General features: G+C 43.5%; 1 pseudogene; it reads left to right on the forward strand.

Moving 5' to 3' along the window:
- The first annotated feature begins 7,414 nt into the window (after positions 1 to 7,414).
- LOC149990829 (heat shock cognate 71 kDa protein-like) lies at positions 7,415 to 13,229 on the forward strand (annotated as a pseudogene).
- The last annotated feature ends 12,218 nt before the right edge of the window (positions 13,230 to 25,447 follow it).

The following is a 25,447-nucleotide window of genomic DNA, read 5'->3' on the forward strand; positions in this document are numbered from 1 at the left end:
AGTAGATGGCTACCCTGCTGTTATAGTTGAACTCAATATACAGTTACTCCTTAAGGGCTTACTCAGCCAAGAGGGCACTGTGTACCTAAGACACACATTGGCCTTGAAATGCAATAGTATAACTTTTGAACTATCTTCTCCTAGGCTTAAAAACTATCTCAGGAATATCCAAGGAGGTGGAGTCAGAGGTCTCAAACAGGACTTGAGCAGAATTGTAGCAATGGAAATGAACAAAGGATTCTATGAACAGAATTAGTTTGAGCTATATACTGCTCAGTGCAGTAGAAAGAACACTGGCTTAGAAACTAAAAGGCCTAAGTTTTAATTATGTGTGTCCTATTTAGAACCAGGATACGGCAAAACACAGTATTACTGAGCCTCAGTCTTATCTTCTGTCAAATGGGGCTAATTATCTCTGCCTTGCCCAACACACAGGGTCTTGTGAATATTTAGTGAAATTATGAACATAAGTGTACTTGTATTCTATGAACTACTCTAAACATAAAGAATAATTAATATAATGATAATATTGCAAATATGTACTCCATACCAGGTCTTTGTTTTATTGTTTGTTACAGGTGACAACATTGAGACCTAGGTGTCCAAATTCACCAAGTTGGTACCTGATAGAACCAGAATCAAGTGCTCTTTCAATGTGCCACATAGTTCCAGAAACATGCTTGCTGACTAACAATGGAAAGAGTAATAACCTCTTCCTTCTACTAGGAAAGAGCTCAAAATGTTAAGTGTTCCAGTAAACTTGGGATGATTACCAAACATATGGAATTCATCAAATACAGCCAGGTACATTCCAAAGGCCAATGAGAGACTCCTCCTGCTTTTAGTATTAATTTTCCAGAGATTCTGGATAACCACGACCTCATACAAATATTTGTGGTGTTTGGCTCTCTCAGTCTGCAGCAAGCAGAAGGCCAGAAGCAACACACAAAGCGCAGAACACAGACATCTCCATTTCTTTTAGAAACAGCAAATAAAGAGCCACTGAAAACTGGATCCCTGGAGCACTGCAAGAAACAGCCAGCACATCTGACAAGGGAGGCCAGCCACGCCTCACTGCCTCGGAGACCAGGATAACTGAGTAACCAAATCTTTTAAAAGGGTGCTGATTAGTGGACCAGTTGGCCACCCACATACACAACAGGGCCAGGCTGGCTGGGCAGCCCACATCCTTTCTCATGTGGAAACTGATTAATGTATGCGAAAGGATGAAGATCCAGAGACCATTCGCTTGATATTGTCAGCATGGTAAAACCATCACCAATACCACCAACATTCAGATAAATCTTAGATACAGCACATAGGATGGTATCTGAGCAACAGTTAGTTTTTAAAATAATTACTAGAATATGCAGTACGCCACCGTTGAGGGGGAAAAAATGCTCAGGGTCAAATTAGCAGAGAATCCATAAAACTATCCTACCTATAAATCATCAATAGAGAACAACACTGTTTTTCAAAAATTGATAAGTTCAAAGTTAGGGACATGAGGAAGGGGGGACTCTGCTTGTTCCTTCTCTTACCATAACAAGTATCCTTTTCTCCAATTTCCTAAATCTGTGATTCTACAACTTTCTCTTACACTTTGATTCTTTTCTTCTTCCATCCTTTTTTCCTCCATGCCTCCTCCCTTCCCCACCTTGTTTCTTTTCTTAGACTCACTCTCTTCCAGGCACAGTCCTCACTCCGTCCCAGGCCCATAAAAGCAGCCTGATATTCAGGTGAGAGGCCTGCAGGCTGCACCTCTCTCACAGAACACTAGAAAGAAGAAGGAGCCACCACTGGTTAGGCCTGGCCCCCACAGCTGCCAGGGTATTGGGAATCACTCAGCTTACCCAGTGCCAGATCACAGCCTCCTTGCAGCCCTCTTTGGCAGGAAGTCCTCCTAAAAAGCAAAGATAGCTTTGCCACTGGCCTCTCTAGGCCTTGTGAGCACTGGTGGCTTGTTTCCACCCTAGGCTCTAACCCACATGATGCTATATACCATATGATATCACATAATACAGGAAACTAAAGAACAACACAAACAAAGAAACTAAATAGAACAAAGAGCAGAATAGCAGTCAATAGGTGGGAGGGGAGAGGGAGAGAAGGGGGATAAGTAAGGGAAGGGTTTAGTCAAAGAACCCGTATAAATGACTCATGGACATGGACAACGGGGAGGGATATGATTGTGGGGGAAGGGGTGGGTTGGGTGGGGGGGAGCAATAGGGGAAAAATGGAACAACTGTAATTGAAAAATCAAAAAATAAAAAAAAATGAAAGAAAAATGGGGAAGAAAAAAAGAAAAGAAAAAAAAAAAACAAAGTTTTTACTGAGTTCAATCTTTGTACACAGTCTTCTTTTTCTGGATCCACCCCTGGTCAAAATTCCGTGGGTTTCAAATCTTTTCTGCCTCGCTGGCTGTGAGGAGAGCTGACTAGTTTCTGTGGCAGTTTTTCTCTCACTCGTGGGCCTGCTGCAACTTTCTGCTGTGAGCCACACTGAGTTGGGTCTCACCCCACTTGTCCTGTGGCACCCTCCAGCAATCCTCAGGGTCCTCTAGCAACATAATTCTGCTGGCAAGCCAGTGCACATGTCCCTGGTCCCTGCCCAGCCCTGGGTCCTGTCTTCGCTCCTCCTCCCAAGAAGTCTCTGTTCTCCAAGCTGCAACACTGGGCTACGTCCATTCCTGGCTGGCAGCATCTCACTGTTTGCCTGTGTGCACTGCTTGCCTGCTTGGGGTCCCCACTGAGTCTGTGTTTCCACCGCAGCTCTCCTGTATGGGCCCCTCTCCCTGGCTTAGTTCCACTCCTCTTTGTTTAGTGGTGCCATGATGCACGCACCCTGGGCACAGGGTTGCCAGCCCAGATTTGCCAGCTCAGGGAGTCCCCACCAAGACTCAATTCATACAGCTTCCCATAGTCCGTGCTGCTTGCTGTCCTCCCACACCTCTGGCTGTTTCAAGGAAACCTTCCTATTGTCTCCCTCCCCAGCCAATGAGCTGGTGTGCAGTGGCCCCTTTCAGGTGCAGTGTGGCAGCAGCGCCGAGCTGGGGGGCCCAGCGACTCCCCTTGAGAGCATGGGTGAGCCTTCTGCCCTTTTCCACTCTACTCCCACGCTCCCTTCCCTGCTTGCACTATCTGAAATCCACGTTCACTCACTCATCTCCGTGTTTGTACTCCAAGCCTTTCTGCCATGGGAGCAAGCAGACAACAGTGCTACCTACTCCACCACAATCTTCGGACTCTGTACAGCTTATCTTAATGCGACCACTCTAGGCTGGATCAAGCCTGGATTGGGGGAAGCACTAGTGCTCTCCTATTGGCTGAGAACAAACCTCCCTCGAGTGGGGAGTTGTGGGGGACGACCTTGGAGACAAGCGACACGTTCATACTTGTCTAGGCTATTCAGTTACACATGAGATAGTGTGGTGAGAGGTTGTGTGCCACTCTATATAGTGAGTCATATTCCGAAGTGTAGTCCGAGTTCTTGTCTGTATACAAGGATTTAGCAAAATTCATTTTTTATTTCCATTCGTACTCATTTCCTTTCCTTCAGATCATGTCTGCCTCTGCTATTTCTTGTAGTAAGTGCCTAAACAACCCTGATTTTTTTGTTATATCTGTGGCAGTTTCACCATTCCCAAAGGACAAACATCAGCGCATTTGTCAGGCAAGCCTATTTTGCATATTTTAAAGTAAAACTTGGTGATCAAGATAAGTCTTGGGCCCCTCACAAGGTGTCCAAGCAGTATGTCAAGAATTTATGGATGTGGACGAAGGGAACATGGGATAAATTGTCATTTGGTATACCTATGGTTTGGCGAGAGCCCAGAGGTCATTTAAGTGACTATTACTTTTCTATAGTGAAAATGTCATGATATAAGAAGAAAAATAAATGTAAAATAGAGTATCCAAGTCTACCATCAGCTATATGTCCAGTGCTTCATTCAGCTGAAATCCCAGTGCCAGTTTTCATTGAATTACCCTCTTTCAAAAGACAGGAGTATGGTGAATAACTAACAGCAATGATGAAGATTTTGAAATTGAAGATGACTCAGTTCATAAGGGATTTAATCAGCATGAGTTGAATGATTTGACATGAGATTTGGGACTATTCAAAAAGGTTTCCGAAGTCCTAGCATCAAGACTACATGAGAAAAACTGGCTTGAAAGAGGAGCGAAGACATCCTACTTTCAATCAAGAGAAAGTGCATTTCTGCAGTACTTTAGAAGTGATGGTGGCTTTGTGTATTGCAATAACATACATGGTTTAATAGAGGAATTGGAAATTCCAATCTAGAATGCAACTGAATAGTGACTGTTCATTGATAGCTCAAAGTGGAGCTTGAAGTGTGTCTTCCTCCACAACGGGAATTTATTTGGTGCAGTCCAAATTGGCCATTCAGTTTGTTTTTGTGAAGAATATGAAGACATAAAGAGAGTCATTGATCTGTTGCAATATCACAAGCACAATTGCATCATCTGTGTTGACCTTAAAATGGTCTGCTTCCTTCTTGGTCAGCAACGCAGATACACCAAGTATCCCTGTTTTCTGTGTATGTGGGACAGCAGAGCTCATCAGAAGCATTGGGTGGAGTCGAATTGGCCTCCAGGGTCTTACTTCAAATCTGGTGATCCAAACATTCCACATGAGCCACTTGTTGACAGAACGAACATTATATTCCTACCTCTGCACATAAAACTGGGTCTAATGAAGCAGTTTGTTAAAGCTTTGCCAAGTGAAGGAGACTATTTCAAGTATCTCATTTTGGCATTTCCTAACCTGTCGTTTTAAAAGATAAAATACCTTAATATTTATGTTTGGTAGCAGAACTTTACTGCTTATATATAATTTGACTTACAGTAACAATATATAGCCTTTATATGAATAAAATAACTCTTAATGAACAGTATATTCATGTAATTTTTTTCTTTATTTTCCTTCATATGTACATTTTGTATAATTTTTGGGACAAAGGGAAGGTATCCTGTACCTTAAAAAGTTGATCTGACAAAGAAAAACTGGGGTCATTTTTGGATTCAGATGCCAAAAGTTAGTCAAAAACAAGTGTCATATTCAACCCAATGAAAATTGTGTTCCCCAGTGTTATTTATAGGTACTGACTCACTGCCACATTTTACCTTTGTGCCTCTGTTCCTTTCTCTCTCTATTTCTTCTTTTCTTTGAAGTAGTCCCTTTAGCATCTTTTTCAATGCTGATTTGGTGGAAATGTACTCCTTTAGCCATTTTCTTTGGTCTGGGAAGATCTTTATTTCACCTTCCATTTTAAATGAGATCCTTGCTGTATAGAGTAGTCTTGGTTGCAGGTTCTTGCCTTTCATTACTTGGAATATTTCATGCTGGTCCCTTCTGTCTTATAGTGTTTCTGTTGGGAAATCAGCTGACAGCCTTATTGGAACTCTCTTATAGGTAACTTTCTCTCTTGATGCCTTTAAGATTCTCTCTTTGTCTTTAAAGTTTGCCATTTTAATTGTGATATGTCTTGGTATGGACCTCTTTGGTCTCATCTTGATTGAGGCTCTCAGTGCTTCCTGAAGCTGTGTAACTCTCTCCCTCACCAAATTATGGAACTTTTCTATTGTTATTACTTCAAACAGGCTTTCTATCTCATGTTCTTTTTCCTCTCCTTCTAGTATCCCTATGATATGAATATTGTTATGGTTCAGGTTGTCCCAAAGCTTTCTTAGACCATCCTCATTATTTTAAAATCTTTTTTCATTTTATTGCTCTGGCTAGGTATTTTTTTCCACCTTGTCTTCCAAATCGCTGATTTGATCCTCTGGTTTGTCTAGCCTGCTTTTAATTCCTTCAAGTGTATTTTTCATTTCAGATACTGCATTCTTTATGTCCTTTTTCATACTCATGTGGTTTTCATTAAGTTCCCTGAGCATTCTTATAACCATTATTTTGAAATCCATGTCTGATCATTTGTTTGCCTCAATTTTATTTAGCTCTTTTTCTGATGATTCCTCTTTTTCTTTCTTTTGGAGGTTATTTCGTTGTCTCCCAATTTTAGCTGTCTCTTTTTGTTTCTTTGTGCTGGCAGAACAAAGAAAACACCACCAAAAAACCAAAACCAAAACAAGCAACCCCCCAACAACAAGAGCATATTAATGACAAAAGATCAGAAAATAATAAAAGTATAAAGAGAAATGGGATATTAGGAAAAGGGGGGAAAGAGAAAAAAGAAAAAGAAAGAGAGAAGACCAAAGGACAGAAAAGTGATTATGGTATGAGAAAAGCTAAAAAAGGTAATAATATAATGAATTGAAAGAGTAAAACAGGAAAAAATGGACAAAGAAAGAATAATAAAATTAAGAAGGGAACAATGGGGTAATCAAAGGTAAGAGTAAAATACATATGAAAGAAAAATAGAGCAATAAGAGTAGAAGAAAAAGAAAAATTGAAAAATAAAAAGGCTATGAAAAAAAGAAAATAATGAAAAAGAACAAAGGGGAATTTGTCTCAGCACAGTTTATTGCTGGCCTGCTAGGTTTTCCCTTTGGATATGGCTCTGATGTGTCTGTATCAGCATCAGGTGCTGTACATGTCCAGCTCTTGGCAGCCTCTTCAAAGTTACAAATGATCCACAGATTCTGACTGAATTCTCTGGGTTTGGCTGTGCCACGGATGGGCCCAGCTGTTCTGCAAAGCTGAGTTTTATTAGCACTTGGCCCAGAGGTATGTCAGCAAATGTCCCAGGTCACTGCAGAATCTACCTCTCCCTGTATGTTCCTGCTGTCTTGCTGTCAGTCTTTGCCTAGTCACAAACCTGACTATTTCTGAGAGGCCTTCTGGCAGGATTGAGTAGATGGGACTCCCGCTGGATTCTCCCTTTGTATATGGCTCTGTTGTTGTCTGAGGCTGGTGTAAGCCAATGTCAGGTGCTGTCTATGTCTAGCCCTTGACAGCCTATTTGAAGCTACAAGTGATCCACAGTTTGTGGCTGGTTCCTACTTGGCTGCACCCAGGTTGGACCAAGCTGCTCTGCAAAGCTGGCTTTTATCAACATTGGGTGAAGTGTTGTGTCATCAAACAAGCCAAGTCACCACAGGATCCACCTTTGTCTGTCTCTGCCTGCTGATCTGCTGTCACTTTTAGACTAGTCGCAGATCCAATAGTTTCTGAGGGGGCTTCTGGCAGAATCGGGGGCTGGGACTCTGTGACTGGTGCCTTTTAAAATTCATGGAAGATAGTGGATATATTCCCCCACCCCTAAGCCACTAGTCTGAATATGTCAAGGATGTTTTTCCTGTATTCAGCAGGGTAGAGCCCCTAGTAGGCTAATGGGTGGGATCTCCAGGGCCTAGATTTTGGGTCTTCTGGAAACTGGGAGGGTGTATCTATGGCTCTCATGTGAAGGGGACTCACCAGTCTGTTTCCTGGGAGAATGTATGGAATGGCTGCACCCTACAGCCTGTCTCTGACACCTCCTGAGTCTGTGTATGCTGCTTTCTCCTCAGTAGGGGTTAAGATGCAGGATGGGAGAAAAGAAAGAAAAAAACCCATAAACAAACCAAGACAAAAATAAATAACTAAACAATAACAACAAAAAAGATACAGAGATACTGAGACAGAAGATGGCAGCTGCGGTGGAGTAGGTAGCAGTGCTGTCTGCTTGCTCCCATCGTGGAAAATTTTGGAGTACAAACACAGGGAGGAGTGAGTGAGGATTTCAGAGAGTGCAAACAGGGAAGGGAGTGTGGGAGCGGTGGAAAGAGGGCAGAAAGCTCACCTGCGCTCTCAAAAGGAGTCGCTGGGCCCCCTAGCCTGGCACCGCTGTTGCACCGCACCCCAAGGGGGCAGCTTCAGACCAGCTCATTAGCTGGGATCTGATTAGAAACTGCCGCCTGCTATAGGCACTGGGACCAGCAAAATCCAGGAGTGAGTCAATGAGGTTTCCTTGAAACAGCCAGAGGTGTGGGAAGACAGTGAACAGCCTAGACTGTGGGAAACTGTATGAACTGAGTCTAGGTGGGGACCCCCTGGGCTGGCTACACTATGCCCAGGGCGCGCACATCACAGCACCACCAAACAAAAAAGGAGAACTCAGCAGGGCAGAGGGGCCCATACAGGAAAGCTGCGGTGGAAACGCAGACACAGATTCAGTAGGGACCCCAGGCAGGAAAGCAGTACACATAGGCAAACAATAAGACACTGCCACCAGGGAGGGATGCAGCCCAGTGCTGCAGTTTGGAGCACAGAGACTTTTTGGGAGGAAGAGTGAGGACAGAACCCAAGGCTGGGCAGGGACCAGGGACATGTGCACTGGCTTGCCAGCAGAACAACTTTGTTAGACAAGTCTGAGGATTGCTGGAGGGTGCCACAGGACAAGTGGGGAGAGACCCAACTCAGTGTGGCTCACAGCAGAAAGTTGCAGCAGGCCCACGAGTGAGAGAAAAACTGCCACAGAAACTAGCCAGCTCTCCTCACAGCCAGCAAGGCAGAAAAGATTTGAAACCCATGGAATTTTGAACAGGGGTGGATCTAGAAAAAGAAGACTGCACACAAAGGTTGAACTGAGTAAAAACTCTTCCTATTTTTTTGTTTGTTTGTTTTTCTTCTTCCCTTTTTTTCTTTCTTTTTTTCTTCCTTTAAAAAAAGAAAACTCTTTCTTTAATCTGTTTCCTACCTTATCTCCCTCCTATCCTTCTTCTTTAATTTTTGGTTTTTTTTTGTTTGTTTGTCTGTTTTGTTTAGCCTCCCTTTCACACTAAACATATAGCATATAACTGCTATATAAACCTAAGACTATGCACTTCCACTTTCTCACTTCATTCTACATTCTTCCGTTTCTTTTTTAACATACAACATAAATATTACTTACTGTCTCACACAGCCTTGACCCTACTTGCTACTATTATTATTCTATCATCCTCCCTCTCAAAAATCATCTTTCAGTAAAAGGGCAAAAATTGAAACTCTCGTAACAATATAATCAATAAAATATACTTAAAATTATCTTTTTTTAATTTAAGACAACGCTTATCTGTTTCTCCTATAGTATAATAGTCTTAACCTCTCTATATTTATATTAATTCTGGCTCATTTGCTGTGAATAGTGGGATTGTGGGTGGGGAATATTTTTGAGGGTGTGGGTTTCTTGCCTGGGTTGTGTGTTTATGTTTTAACAGCATCTCCACAAAAGAACTCAAGACAAGGTGGGCAGAGTGACCCTCAATCAACTACCCAGAGGGAAGGATCCACCAGAGAGTAACTGAAGTACAACCAGACATCTTAAACAAACGGCATAAAGGGCATCCCAAGAGCGTCAGGCTGGAGGTAGAAGAGACTGCACCACTGAATCCCCCAGGTCTCCTATAAGGAATCTCATACCACAAAGGTGGGAAGGCAAAGCAGACAAATCTAATAAACAAAAACAAACAAGAAAAATCCAACATGGGGAGACACAGAAACAACATCCCAATGAAAGGAAAAGAGGAATCCTCAGAAAGAGAGATAGATGGAATAGACATAAGCCCACTATCAGACATGGGATTCAAAAGAATGGTGATAAAGAAGCTCTATGTACTTGACAATCTCAAAGAAAACTACGACAAACTCCAGGGAAATTACAAGGAACTCCAAGGAAACTACAAAGAATTGCAGGGAAGCTACAAGGAACTTACAGAGAACTACACCAGCATAAAAAAGGATATAGAAACTATTAGTAAGAACCAGGAAGAAAAGAAGAATACAATTTCTGAACTGAAGAACACAGTAGAATAAGTAAAAAGCAGGCTAAACGAAGCAGAGGATCGGATCAGTGAGTTAGGGGACAATGTAGAAAAAAAATCCCAGACAATACAACAAAATGAAAAAATAATGAAAAAGAATGAAGAGGGTTTAAGAGAACTGCGGGACAACATGAGACTAAACAACATTAGAATCATAGGGACAAGAAGGAGAAGAGGAGGAGCAAGGGATAGAAAATCTGATAGAAAAGTAATGACATAAAATTTTCCTAACCTGATGAGAGAAAAAGTCATGCAAGTCCAGGAAGCACAGAGGGTCCCCATGAAGATGAACCCAAAAAGGCCCGCTCCAAGGCACATCATAATTACCATGGCAACATTCAAAGACAAAGTGAGAATCCTAAAAGCAGCAAGAGAAAAACAGCAAATAACATACAAGGGAGTGCCGATAAGGCTATCGACCGATTTCTCAACAGAAACACTACAAGCCAGAAGGGAATGGCAAAAAAATATTTCAAGCAATGAAAAACAAAGGTCTACAACAAAGACAACTCTACCCAGCAAGGCTCTCATTCAAAATGGAAGGTGAAATAAGGAGTTTCTCATACAAAGGAAGACTAAAAGAATACATCTCCACCAAACCAGCATTGCAAGAGATGCTAAAGGGAATGCTTTAAGAAAAAGAATAGAGGGAGAGGAACACAGGTGCAAAGGAAAATGAATAAATACCTGTCAATAATAACCTTAAATATAAATGGATTAATGCTCCAATTAAAAGACATAGGGTAGTGGAATGGACATGAAAACATGACCCACATATATGCTGTCTACAAGAGACACACCTCAAAACAAAAGATTTACACAGACTGAAAGTGAAGGGATGGAAAAAAGTATTCCAAACAAATAGACATTAAAAAAAAAGAAAGCCGGCGTAGCAACACTTATATCAGAGAAAACGGATTTCACAGCAAAGGTCATAAAAAAAAAAAAAAAAAAAAAAAAGACAGAGAAGGACATTTCATAATACTTAAGAGAACAATTCATCAAGAAGGTGTAACCCAGGTAAACATATATGCACCCAACATAGGAGCACCTAAATATATAAGGAAAATACTAGAAGACTACAAGAAGGATATCAATAGCAACACACTCATAGTAGGGGACTTTAACAGCCCATTATCAACAATAGGCAGATCTTTGAAACCAAGAAACACCAAGGATACTGAGGCATTGAACAACACACTAAACCAAATGGATTTAACTGATATATATAGAATTTTCACCACAAAGAAGCAAAATATACATTCCTTTCAAATGCACATGGGACATTTTCAAAGATAGACCACATGATAGGACACAAAACAAGCCTCAACAAGTTCAGGAAAATTGAAATTATATCAAGCATCTTTTCAGACCACAATGCCTTCAAACTAGAAATCAACCTCAAGGAAAAAAGCAAAGACATCCAAACTCATGGAGAATGAGTAACATGATATTACATGATGAATGGGTTAACAATGACATCAAGGAGGAAATCAAGAAGTTTCTGGAAACTAATGATAATGAACACACAACAGCCCAAAACCTATGGGACACAACAAAAGCAGTCCTGAGAGGGAAGTTCATAGCAATACAGGCCTACCTGGAAAGGATAGAAGAATCTCAAATAAAAAATTTAACCCTGCAGCTACAAGAACTAGAACAACAACAACAAACAGAGCCCATGGTGAGTAAAAGGAAGAAAATCATCAGGATCAGAGTAGAGTTAAATAACATAGAGACTAAACAAACAATTCAAAAGATCAACAAAAGTAGGAGCTGGTTCTTTGAAAAAATAAACAAAATCGACAAGCCTTTAGCTAGCCTCATCAAGAAAAAAGTGAGAGGACCCAAATAAACAACATCAGAAATTAAAAGGGAGAAATAACAACCAATACCACAGAAATACAAAGGATTTTAAGAAATTATGAACAACTGTATCACAAGACCATTACCAATGCTCTCATCACATTACCTGCTTACTTCAGTGATTCTCAGCATCAGGCTACCAAAGATGCTGGAACTATTGCTGGTTTCAATGTGCTTAGAATCATCAATGAGCCAACTGCTGCTGCTATTGCTTACTGCTTAGACAAAAGTTTGGAGCTGAAATAAATGTGCTTTTCTTTGACTTGGGAGGTGGTACTTTCAATGTGTCAATTCTCACAATTGAAGATGGAATCTTTGAGGTCAAGTCTATAGCTGGTGACACCCACTTAAGTGGAGAAGACTCTGACAACTGAATGTCAACCATTTCATTGCAGAGTTCAAATGCAAGCACAAGGACATCAGTGAGAACAAGAGGGCTGTTTGTCACCTTCGTACTGCTTGTGAACATGCTAAAGCATACTCTTTCTTCCAGCACCCAGGCCAGTATTGAGATTGACTCACTCTATGGTGGAATCAACTTCTATAGCTCTATCTCCCATGTCCATTTTAAAGAACTGAATGCTGACCTCTTCCATGGCACCTTGGGCACCATAGAGAAAGCCCTTTGTGATGCCAAGCTTGATAAGTCCCAGATCCATGATACTGTCCTGGTTAGGGGCTTTACTTTTATCCCCAATGTTCAGAAATTCCTGCAGGACTTCTGTCATGAAAAAGAGCTGAATAAAAGCATCAACCCTGATGAGGTTGCTGCTTATGGTGCAGCGGTCCAGGAAGCCATCCTCTGTGGAGACAACTCTGAAAATGTTCAGGACTTGCTGCTGTTGGATGTCACTCCTCTTTCCCTCAGCATTGAGATGGGTGGTGGAATCACGACTGTCCTCAGCAAGCACAATACTACCATTCCTACCAAGCAGACACAGATGTTTACTACCTACTCTGACAACCAGCCCAATGTGCTCATTCAGGTTTATGAAGGTGAGCATGCCATGACCAAGGATAACAACCTGCTTGGCAAGCTTGAACTCACATGCGTACCTCCTGCACTTCATGGTGTTCCTCAGATTGAAGTCACTTTTGATATCGATACCATGACATCCTTAATGTCTCTGCTGTGGATAGGAGTATGGGAAAAGAGAACAAGATTACCATCACTAATGACAAGGGTCACCTGAGCAAGGAAGACATTGAGCCAATGGTTAAGGAAGCTGAGAAGTACACAGCTGAAGATGAGAAGCAGAAAGACAGGATATCTTCCAAGGACTCCCTTGAATCCTGTGCATTCAACATGAAATCAGATGGTTAAGATGAAAACTGCAAGACAAGATCAATGATGAGGACAAACAGAAGATTCTTGACAAGTGCAGTGAACTCATCAACTGGCTTGATAAGACTCAGACTGTAGAAAAGGAAGAATTTGAACATCAGCAGAAAGAGCTGGAAAAAGTCTGCAACCCAGTCATCACTAAGCTGTACCAGAGTGCAGGAGGCATGCCAGAAGGAATGCCTGGGGGCTTCCCTGGTGGTGGAGCCCCTCCATCTGGGGGTGCCTCTTCTGGGCCCACCATTGAATAGGTGGATTAAGCTAACCTCTTGAATAAATTTAGCATTGTTCCACACAAAATACTGAAGCACCCAAATTTGTAGCAAATTCCATGGCAGTTTTAAAAGTTGAGCTGTTGTAATAAAACTGAGGATTCTTGATACTTGAATATAAACTATGTGCACAGGGAAAGGAAATAATGCACTTTATAAGTACTGTATTTTAAAGTGGAAAATGCTATGCCTTAAATAAAATTATTTAAAATTGGCACCATAAAAGAAAAGAATTTGGAATCACACCAGCCCATGACCTTATTGCACTCCTTATACATAAAAAATCCACTGAAAACCCAGCCTCAGTGAGTGATTCTGGCGCCAGGATCTCATTTCCTCTTGCCCCTTCCCCCAATTGTTGCCCAGGGCACAGCTCATGCAGGGCTCATAGGACAGAGCTGGGCTAGTGAGTGCTGTCTGTGTGGGATGCACAGAACCCAGCAAGACTGCTCCTTTTCCTCTGATTTCTACCATCTGACCAAATGCAGCTGCTTCTCCCCAGCCATCCCCCATCATAGGGCTCATCCTGACAATAGTGTTTACAGCATGTTTCCTCCTCTCCAAACCCTCTCCAGCACCTGGATCAACAGGAAACTCATAGACCCCAGGCCAGTGTAGATGTGTAGATGCAGCAAAGATTAGCAAATGGTAACTGCCACCAGGCAAGGGGCTGGAGTCCTATTTTTCTTTCTGAGCCATTGTATAAGAAATGACTTCAAGGACCCATTTTGTACCATGAGTGTATCCCTCCCCTTCAATTGCTCATCGAGACATCACCCTAATAGCTCTCTCTTCCTGGCAAACAAATAGATGGCCTCAAATTACTTGGACCCTTTGAAGTGGTGGTTAGTGATCAAGTGGCTAATTCAAAATAATGATGGAGCAGGACACGTAATGTCTTTGTTGCAGGCTTTCCTTGCATGTGTTATATTTTGAAGGCCTTTCTGAATGTGTTATAAGAGACCTTCCTTATAAGAGCAGGCACCCCTTGTTCTGTGATGTCTGGAACTAACTTTGTCGCCTTGCTACAGTTTTCTTCTGAGCTGTACATTATGTGAGCTTCCCCAAGGCCTTGCCAGCCTGCGTGTGTATGAAAGCTCACACTACCAGTCACCTCCCAAATTTTACAAGCTCTTGCCTTCATCTCTCATGCAGAACTTAGGCTCCAACAAAAGACCTGTGAATAATATTGGTGTGCAAAGGAGATACCTGCTTCCTGCTAGGGGCTGTGGCTGCTGCCCTCCTGTTTATTTCTTGGAACTTGTGCTAAGTAATGTTGTGTCTGCTGGAACTTGTGCTAAGTAATGTTGTGTCTGCTGGACACTGCTATCTGCTGCTACAGAAGAGCCACTGGGACTTTTGAGATGTCAAATCCAGGCCTCATGTTGTTATAGATGAAGGAAAATGCCTCTTTCCTTTGAGATACCCTCTGTCAGATGAACAACCAAGCAGGGTTGCTTGTTTATGCACTGATGTCCTACTAAGGTTTTGTTGGTTTTTTTTAGAGTCCCTCCTTATCTTCCACTTCCTTTTTCACAAAAGATTCAGAAATGATTTGAAAGTCAGGAGGACCAAGACACACACACACATACACCTGCATTCAGAATTTCCTCTTTTATCCCAGGACTAAGGATTTCCATTAGGTCCTGCTCACTTCCTGGTCTATGTTCCCCTCAGAATGACAAACAAACATCAAATTTCAATCCCATGCATACTCTTCAGTATACCAGCATCACACATGCACTCCTTTGTCCTTCTCCCTACAAGAGCTAAATGAAAAGAGAAAAGAGAAAGAAGGAGAGTGCAGAGGTGGGGATACTCAGGTAGCCTTATATCTGGTTTCCACTAGCAGTCAAAGTTCTTCAAAGGCTACATACTTATGTCAAGATCAGAGAGAAAAGAAGAATGTGTGATGGCAATTTCTGGTCAGAAGCTCTTCATAAGAGAAGTTCAAGGTGAGGCAGGAAGATATCAATCAAAAAATTATGGAGGCTATTTCAGGATTAAATGGGGGAGGGAGGTTCATTTAGATGGCCTTCAAGGCCCGTTATAATTCTCAGGATGAAGAAATTGCTTAGAATAATGTAGTGTTACTCAAAGTGTGTTAGGCAAACCACCAATGAGATGTGAGATGATTGTTAGTCATATACAGATGAACATTTATAATTAACAGTTATAAGGTATTATTAGATTTATTTAGTGCACTTGATATTGGATTTCAATTTATGGTACTGATATAAAGTGTCCTTTCAACAAAATTAGCTTAAACACAAAAACTAAGTTGATTCACAAATAATAAAGAAATAATAGTATAGATAGCACATAATATGTCAAAAATCATAAAGGTAGTATTTGAGAGGTAATGGTTGAGAAATGATGAGGTCATGGTATAAAGACTGAGCTTTGAAGTCAGACCTGGATTCCACTGCTGACTCTACCACTTACCCGATGGGTGGTATGTGCTTAATATAGTGTGGGACACACATTACTCATTTCTCATATTCATTGAATACCTACCATCTGCAAGGCCTTAAGCTAAGGCTTCTATATACAGTATCTTATTTAAACTTTATAAAACTTACAATGTAAGTACTACCATCACCTCTATTTTATAAATGAAGAAATTATAGGTCATAAAGGTCAATAGCTTGCCTGTGACCAGGCCCCTGGAAAGTGGCAGTCTGGCTTTGACCCTGACCTGTTAGCCTCTGAATTCTGAATTTCCCCACCACTATGCAACACTGCTTCAAGTAGTAGAGCCAATTCTATCTATTGGCAAGTAAGGAGCTCCCATGTGACTCTTCTATTTCCAGGCATCTCTACTGACCTATGAGCATACAATTCCTATCTTTTAGGTGCTTCTTTATTCTGCGTTTTTTATTGAATTTATTAGGGTGACTTTGGTTAATAAAATTATATAGAAATCAGGTGTACAAGTCTATAATACATCAACTGTATATTGTATTGTGTGTTCACCATCCCATCTAAAGTCCCCTTCCATCACCATTTATCTCCTGTTACCCAGCCCCCTTTCCCTCTGGTATTCACCATACATTGTGTGTCTAGGTTTTTTGTTTGTTTCTTTATTTTTGTTTTTTCTTAATCCTTTCACCTTTTTCACCCAGATTCTTTAGGTTCTACTTTGAATTATAGATAACAATAAGCCTACAGGGGTCTCCTTTCTGTTTTTGTTTTTGTTTTTAATAGACTATTTTTTGAGTAGCTTTAGATTCACAGTAATATTAACCAAAAGATAGAGATTTACCATGAATGCTGCTCATGGATAGCCTCCCCCTCTCTTAACATCCTCCACCAGAGGTGTACATTTGTTACAACCAATGAACCTACACTGATACATCATTATCACCCAAGGTCCATAATTTACATTAGGATTCTTAGTGTACATTCTATGGGTTTTGATAAATATATAAGGCCATGTATCCACCATTATAGTATCATACAGAGTAGTTTCATGGCCTAAAAATTATTTTTCTCCTCATTCTCCTCTTTCCTCCCCCAACACACCACAGGAGCGAGGGTAAAGAGGTCTTATGTAATAAAGAGAAAAAAATAATGGCTATATATACTGAGCACTAACAATAGCTCTATGAAAATACCATTTTATGACAGAGAACACAAAAATTCAGAGATCAAGAAACAGGTTCTGAATCAAAACTGCAACTAAATTATACAACAACCATCACTCAGAACTGTCAGAAATCAAGTTGAACAGATGTCCAACTACTACAGAAATAAAGAAACCACACCCATTCAGACTGGCAAGAGGAACAGGGATGTGGTAGGTAAAAATTCAGGAGGGATATCACGGGAGCAAGGAGTCCCAGCCCCACACCAGGCTACCCAGCCCCAGGATTCCAGTGCCAGGAAGATAGGTCCTCATAATTTCTGGCTGCAAACATCAGTGGGGATTCAGTTGGTTGAAGAAACTGCTGTAGTCCCAAGAAGTTCCTCTTAAATAACCCACACACGGACTGTCAGGGGAAGGCCCTGGCTCTATGTGGTCAAGGTTTCAGACTTCAAAATGGAGTTGGGCCAACTTCTGGAGTGTAGCTTCCGGATAGCTGATTCAGCAGCTGAGTTCTGGTAGCTGACACCACAGCTATTGTATAATCACTGATGTAACCACTTCCGGTGACTGATATAATTTTGGGCAAGAAGCCACCTTTGTTACTAATTGTACATAAGCCCATGGCACTGTAGAGTAGGTACAAGAGTGTACCGCCAGCACTCTTAGCCACGCCACTGCAATAAAGCATGTAAAAGCTCCCCAAGGCTCTGCAGAAGTTTTTCTTCTCCACCACACCAGAGCCCACCTCGCTATTTGGGAGTCTCGGACCCGACATCTGGCATAGTCAGCAGGATAGTGAGGTGAGCGGACCCTAGTAGATATGGTGGAAATGTGGCCGTCGACAGGAATATGGTTCCCAGTGGCCACAGTCCTCACGGCCTGGGGACAGCCTGAGAATTGGTCGTAGGCCCCCCAACTCCAGAGACTATCGCCAAGGCGCTGTGAGCTCTGGAGGAGCAGATTCACGCTGGCTAGCAGGAAGCAGCCTCCTGGGTAGCATGGCTGTTTCTTACGATGTTGCGGGAGACACATCAGGAGACCCTGGAAGCCCAGTCACAGGTGCGGCAGCTGAGACAGGCTGAGGAGGACCTGGACATCCGCCTGCAAGCCCTGGAGGAAGACTTGCCAAAGACAGACAAGCATCCACTAATACAGGAGGATGGAACCCAGATGTTCATAATGTCTCGCGCAAGTACCCCACTCCTGTTGCATGCTCGCCCAGTAATTAAGCGGCAGATGGAGCATGAAACACCCATGGCCCCAGGGGGTGTGGCTGCCTGTCCAGCCTAAGTAAAGCAGCAGGCTACCTATCTCCCGTATACTCCTGAACAGCTATGAGAGTTAGCAAAGCAGATGCATCAGAAACCGGGAGAATCCATTCCTACTTGGCTTTCGAGGTTGTGGGATGATGGCATAGATAATCTCCAGGTAACGCCTGAGGAGATGGCTCAGTTGAGCGCCATTACAACACATCCCTCTATCCAACAGCACATCAAGAATGCACGAAGAGTAGGAGCCAGAGTGCAGGAAGAGCCCATCATTAACTGGCTAATGGCGATTATTAAGATGGTCTGGGAGAATGTTGAACTCCCAGGGGCCCTGCCTAAGTGGACTACGTATACTAAGTTGGTCCAGGTAATCTGCGAGCTGGGCATGAAGCAAATGATCTATGCTGCCCAGGACCTATGAAGTTATCTCATTTGCAGATATGGGCAGATCTCATTGCTGCAGGTGTGCCACCTGAGAAAATAGACTACCAGCCAAATAATGACCTCCTATCACTGTGGCAGGAGTTGACTCTGGAACAACAGTATACCCAGATACCTGGGAAGGGACCAGGTAAGAATAAGAGCAAGGAACCCTGCCTGCATCTGCGGGATCTGATCAAGCTGCTGTCTGCTGGCACAGACATGCTCCAGCCAAGGAATCCAGGACCAGGGGAACTTGGAGGACCAGAGGCCGCAGGTAGAGCTGTCCATTTACTGGTGCCCCCCGCAATGTACAAGTGTACTTGCTTTGGTAGATACAGGAGCTGAATGTTCCTTGGTCTATGGAAACCCCAATCATTTTGAGGGTCCTGTCTCCTATATTGACAGGTATGGAGGGCAAGCTATTCGCGTCCAACAAGTGACTCTGACTCTGGGTATTGGTTGGTTGCCTCCCCGCCAATACAAAGTCCACATTTCAAGTATTGCTGAATATATTCTCAGTATTGATGTTTTGCAAGGTCTCACCTTCCAGACTACTCAAGGAGAATTCTGTCTGCGCATCCACATCATGAAGACGGTACAGCATGGACACCCACATCACCCACCGGTGGCCCTGCCGAGTCTCTGGAGGACAGTGACTGTTTGCCAATATTGACTTCCTGGAGGACACCAGGAAATAGGGGAGACTATTCTCCAGCTAGAGAATGCAGGGATAGTGCAACTCATGCACAGTCCCTATAATTCCCCTGTATGGCCAGTGAAGAAACCTAACAGCACCGGGAAAATGACTTTGGACTAACAGGAGCTCAATAAAGTAGTTCCCCCCCATGCACACAGCAGTACCTTCAGTGCTGGAACTCATGGATGCATTGATGCATCATCTTGGGCGTTACCACTAGGTTGTGGACTTGGTCAATGCCTTCTTCTCCATTGACATTGCTCTGGAGAGCCAAGAGCAGTTTTCTTTCATGTAGGAAGGCAGACAACCGACTTTCCTAGTGTTACCACAAGGGTACATACATAGTCCCACCATATGTCATGGTTTGGTGGCACAGGATTTGACAACTTGGACACATGAGCCTTCTGTCCATCTGTCACATTATATTGATGATATTATGCTAACCTCTGATTCTCTTTCAGATCTAAAGGACATGGCCAAATTCCTGTGTCACACTCTGCAAACCTGGGAATGGGCAGTCAACAAGGACAAGGTCCAATGGCCTGGCTTATGTGTCAAATTCTTGTGAGTTATTTAGTCAGGTAAGACTAAGGTGATACCAGAAGCTGTTACTGACCAGATCTAGGCCTATCCCCGTCCTGTGATAGTAATGGAATTGCAGACTTTTCTTGGTTTGCTGGGGTACTGGAGAGTATTCATACCCCATTTAACCCAGATATGTTGTCCTTCGTATGCCCTTGTGAAGAAGAGTTCTGTTTATGACTGGGGAGATGCCCAAGATCAGGCGTTTCTGGAGGCCAAACAGGCAGTAGCCCAGGCACAGGCTCTACAAGTAAAAGATCCCCCCATGCCATTTAAATTGGATGTCTCAATTGATAATGAGGGATATGGATGCGGCCTGTGGCAAGCCCAGGGAAAATGGAGGATGCGCCTAGGGTTTTAGTCTCAACTGTAGAGAGGAGCTGAGGTGTGCTATTCATCCATAGCTACATATGCTTCCCTGCAGACCTGTGAAGCCTTGATGGGGGAATAGCGTGTAATAGTACGCACTGCTCTTCCAATTGCTAGATGAGTGAAATCATAGTTGAAAACCCCAAAATCAGGAGAGGCGCAAGCCTCCACCCTAGCTAAGTGGAGGGCGTACCTCAAGCAGCACTCAGAGCTCTACTAGTCCTCTTGCTGAACAATTGCATTCTCTCTTAGGCCCTCTAATGTTTCAGCAGATATAGGGTTAACCTTTCATGCCTGACTCCATAGACCCAAGCCCATACCAGGAAGGCTAAGGTGTGATACCCAAGGATGCTTGGTATACGGATAGTTCCAGTCAAGGAAATCCCCTTACCTGGACAGCTGTGGCCTTCCAGCCAGATACAAACACTATCTGGTTTGAGATGGGTCTTAGTCAGAGCAGCCAGTGGGCTGAGCTCCATGAAGTATGAATGGTCCTTACCAGGGAAACTGGATCCATAGCTGTTTGCACGGGCGGTTGGGCTGTATATCACAGCCTAACCCTGTGGCTCCCACAATGGCACTTGCAAGACTAGACGACTGGACAATGGCCCTTGTGGGGCAGGGAAATGTGGAAGGACCTCTGGGGAAGAGCTTCCCAGGTAGGGGCTACAATTTATCATGTCCCAGGTCATCGTCTTCTATAAGTGCTGGGAAATGATGAAGCTGACGCCTTAGCAAAGGTATGTATTCTCCAGTCTCTACCAGCAGCCCAATGGCTCCATCAGCTCTGTGGCCATGTTGGCCCAAAAATGCTATTGTTAATAGCACAAAGGTATAGCTTGCCATTAACAGAGGCTGAAGCAGTAACAATCACCCGTGAATGTGAACAGTGTTCCCATTTGCACTTATTACAGTGCTGCCTCCCCTACCAGGAAGGTATAGTGAAATGAGGAGACCAGCCCCTGCAAAACTGGCAAGCAGACTATATCAGTTCACTTCCCAAAGATCAGGGCTATTAATATGCCCTGACAGCCGTAGATACTAATACGGGCCTCTTGTTTGCTTTCCTGGTGACCCAAGCATATCAGCAACATACGATAAGGACCTAGAGTAGCTACGTGCCTGTTATGGACAACATTTGAGTGTTGTCAGTGACCAAGGGTCACATTTCACAGGGTCTGCAGTCCAGTGATGGGCTGAGCAGGAAGACATCAGATGGACTCTGCATGTAACATACCACCCGCAAGCCACAGGTATGATAGAACAGTATAATGGCCTGCTAAAGGAGTAGCTGAAAGCTCTAGCACTGCACGAACCTTCCCTCTGGGGGTGGGCTTGTTGGCTGCCTTTAGCCCTTTGAGTCCTGAATGAGCAGTCTTGTCAAACAGGCTGCTTCCCACTGGAATTAGTAGTACAGGGAAGAGCGTTCCCTTTGCACGTCAGTGGGAAGCAGACTGATTCTGCGGTGTGCCCACAAGTGGGATCAGCTTGTACGCCCAAATACTTCAACAGCCTGGACCTGGCCATGGTCCCTTGTGATAGAGCAGCCTAGTTGGCTCGCCATAGTCCAACCTTGGGGTGTCGGATACACCTGATACTTGCAAGTGCACACCTGAATGTGCACTTGGCCCAGGCCTATTTGGGTAACATTACCTAAGGACAAAGAGATTGTAAGGAAAGGGGAACTATGCTTAGCTCTTTAACCAGTTCTTTTGCTTCCCCTTGGATTGTTAACCCCACCTGAAGTGAAAGGTACTGGTTTGCAGGTCTGGTATGCTTGCCCTGGGCAGAAACCCCTTGCCAGCTGTTGTCTTGGCCCAGGATGAACAAATTGCCTGCATCTTACCAGAGGGGTGGGATCTCCCCCTCATGGTTTCTAAAGCATATCTTTCTTTCTGACCATGTTGAGCCAGAGAAACTCAATAGCCTCCTGGGCTCATATGTATGCCCAAGCGCACAATGTCTCCCATTACTGGGTCTGCACTGAACTTCCTGTGGATTCTGCAGGAGGATTGCCCTGGCATATTGCTCCCACCTCCCTGATGGAGTGGCAGCAACTGCAGGAGGACAATCACACTTCACTGGCCTGGTCCACCCGTCAACACGCTGTTGAAGTCCTCCTGTGAACGGACCATGGGAATCCCAGACCTTGGGTAGGATATACTATTGACAATGGTTAGGGATGACTTTTGGCTGAACATGTTGACCTTCGTGTCCAAGCTCCCTGCTGTATAGAGAAACCTGTGGGGAATGCTAAGCAGCATGTAGGGTGGATACCAAGAGCTCTATAAAATTCTACCATAACACACACAGCCGCTAATACTTGGTGGGACAGACACCCTTATACAGGAACCAAACCCACTGATCTCCTCCCCATTGAGTATCTGTAGATCTGCGGCCATCATGGATGGCCGTATTTACCAGCCTAGTGAGTAGGGCGATGTACTTGGGGATGCCCCTACACACAGGGGAGAGTATTGACTACTTTGCTCCCAACTGTTTCCAATTGGAATACTGTCTACCACAGGTGGCATTGTGAGAAGCGAGCCCCCTGGTACTTTTATCCATTAGCTCTTTTCCTTCCAGGTGGAGGAAGAATCAAGGTAGAATTATAGGTTGAGGCACTAGCTAAACATGTTGCTCAAGCTCTCAACCAGACTCACCATGCCTTAGCTTTGATGCTAGACGAGACTATCCAAATGCGGAAAGTAGTTTTGCAGAACTGCATGGCTTTGGATGCACTCACAGCGGCTCAGGGAGGAACCTGTGCCCTCCTGCATGTAGAATGCTGTATGTACATCCCTAATCAGGATGATATCTAAGATGCCCTCCATGAAATAGACAAGGAAGTGCAAGGTATTCAGGCTCCCACAGAGGACTCCTTACTGAAGTGGTGGCAATCCTTAGGGACCACCTGGCACTGGGTCCTAGGGAGCCTTGCCATCCTAGCTGGTGTACTAGTAGTAGGATTCTGTGCTCTATATTGTTGTTGTGGGTTGTGGGCCCAAGGAGCAGGTCTCATGCAGACCTGTCATCTGAAAGCCATAGCCACATAGGGATGGAGTGTCAGGGGAAGGCCCTGGCTGTATGTGGCCAAGGTTTCAGACTTCAAAATGGAGTTGAGCCAACTTCCAGTGTGACTTCTGGATAGCTGATTCAGCAACTGAGTTCCAGCAACTGCCACAGCTGCTATTGTATAATCACTAATGAAACCACTTCCGGTGATGGCAAGAAGCCACCTTTGTTACTAATTGTATATAAACCCATTACACTATAGAGTGGCCATGAGAGTGTTCTGCGAACAGTCTTGGCCACGCTGCACCAATAAAGCATGCAAAAACTCTCCAAGGCTCCGTGGAAGTTTTCCTTCACCAGCGTACCAGAGCCCACCTCACTATTCAGGGGTCCCGGACCCAACAGGACTTACTCTGACTCACTCCCTCTGAACTCCAGCACTCGGGTAGCAGCTTGAAAGGCACCAGTGGCATACAGGGAGAAACTGAAGTGCCTGGCATTAAAACTACAACTGGGGGACAGTTTTCTCTCAGACAGAAAGGCAGGCAGAGGCCATTGTTCCTTTTCTGAACCCTCCCCTGAAACAGCCACAGAGCTAGCAGGTGGGGGCCATTATCTGAGACACCATCAACCTAGCTAATACTATTTGCCCTGACCTGGAGATCCACCACACCCAACTTATGGGCCAACCCAAGCTGTTAACAGTGGCTTTTCCTCATGAATGGCTGGTCTTGGCTCCTGCCACACAACTTTGCCTGGGAACCTCCAAGCCCAACACAGGTAACAGCCATGTCAGATTGCTTTATAGCCCAGGCAGGGTAGACCCAGGAAAAACACAGGTGGGGACTGACCTTGGCCTGCATCACCTGGAAAACGCCAGAGCCAGCGCACCCAGTGGACAGCTACAGACCATATAAGCACCAACACCCTGTTCCTGCACAGCTGATCCTCCATGGAGGCCAGAATTCAGTGGTAAGTGGTCACAGCCAATCCTTGGAACTGACTGGCCTGGGTAAATCCCTTGCATTGATCTGCCAACAGCAACCAAGGCTCAACTACAAAAGGAGGGTATTCTCAGCCCACATGAAGGGTGCACCTCAAATACCCAACTTGGGTGATAGAGAAGGCTGTGCTACTGGACCCTACAGGACACCTACTATATTAGGCCATGCTACCAGGCCAGAGAGTCATAGCAGCTCTACATAATACATAGAAACAAACACAGGGAGTCTACCAAATTGAGAAGACAAAGAAATATGGCCTAAATAAAAGAACAGATCAAAACTCCAGATGAGAACAAAACAAAATGGAGATAAGCAATCTATCAAACACAGAGTTCAAAACACTGGTTATTAGGATGCTCAGGGAGCTTAGTGAGGGCCTCAACAGCATAAAGAAGATCCAGTAAGAAACAACAAAGGATACACTAATTAAAATAAAGAACAGCCCTTGCTGGTGTGACTCAGTGGATTGAGTACTGACCTGCAAACCGAGAGGTCTCTGGTTCGATTCCCAGTCAGGGAAAATGCCTGGATTGTGCGCCAGGTCCCCAGTTTGGGGTGTGCGAGATGGAGCGAATCGATGTTTCTCTCACACATTGGTGTTTCTCTCCCTCTCTTTCACCCTCCTTTCCCTTCTTTAAAAATAAATTTTAAAAATATTTTTAAAAAATAAGGAACAATTTACCGGAAACAACAGTAGATTGAAGGAAGCCAAGAATCAAACTAATGCTTTGGAACATAGGAAGCAAAAACAACCAATCAGAACAAGAAAAAAAGGATTAAAAAAGAACAAGGATAGTGTAAGGAGCCTCTGGAACAATTTTAAGCATTCTAACATTCATACCATAGGGTGTCAGAAGGGGATGAGAAAGAGCAAGAAAGGAAATCTATTAAAAAAAAATAATGAAAGAAAACTTCCGTAATTTGATGAAGAAAATAAACATGCAAGCCCAGGAAGCACAGAGTCCAAAACAAGATGGATGCAAGGAGGCTCACACCAAGACACATCATAATTAAAATGCCAAAGGCTAAAGATAAAGAGAGGATTTTAAAACAAGCAAGATAAAAGTAGTTAGTTACCTACAAGGGAGTACCCATAAGACTTTCAGCTGATTTCTCAAAAGAAACTTTGCAGGCTAGAAGAGATTGGCAAGAAATATTCAAAGTAATGAAAAGCAATCAAGATTGCTATAGGGTGTAAAGTACAGTATAGGAAATGAAGTCACAAAAGAACTTATATGCTTGACCCATAAACATAAAGC

The sequence above is a fragment of the Furipterus horrens genome, unplaced genomic scaffold, assembly GCF_987537825.1.
Source record: "Furipterus horrens unplaced genomic scaffold, mFurHor1.1.pri manual_scaffold_17, whole genome shotgun sequence".
Lineage (NCBI taxonomy): Eukaryota > Metazoa > Chordata > Mammalia > Chiroptera > Furipteridae > Furipterus > Furipterus horrens.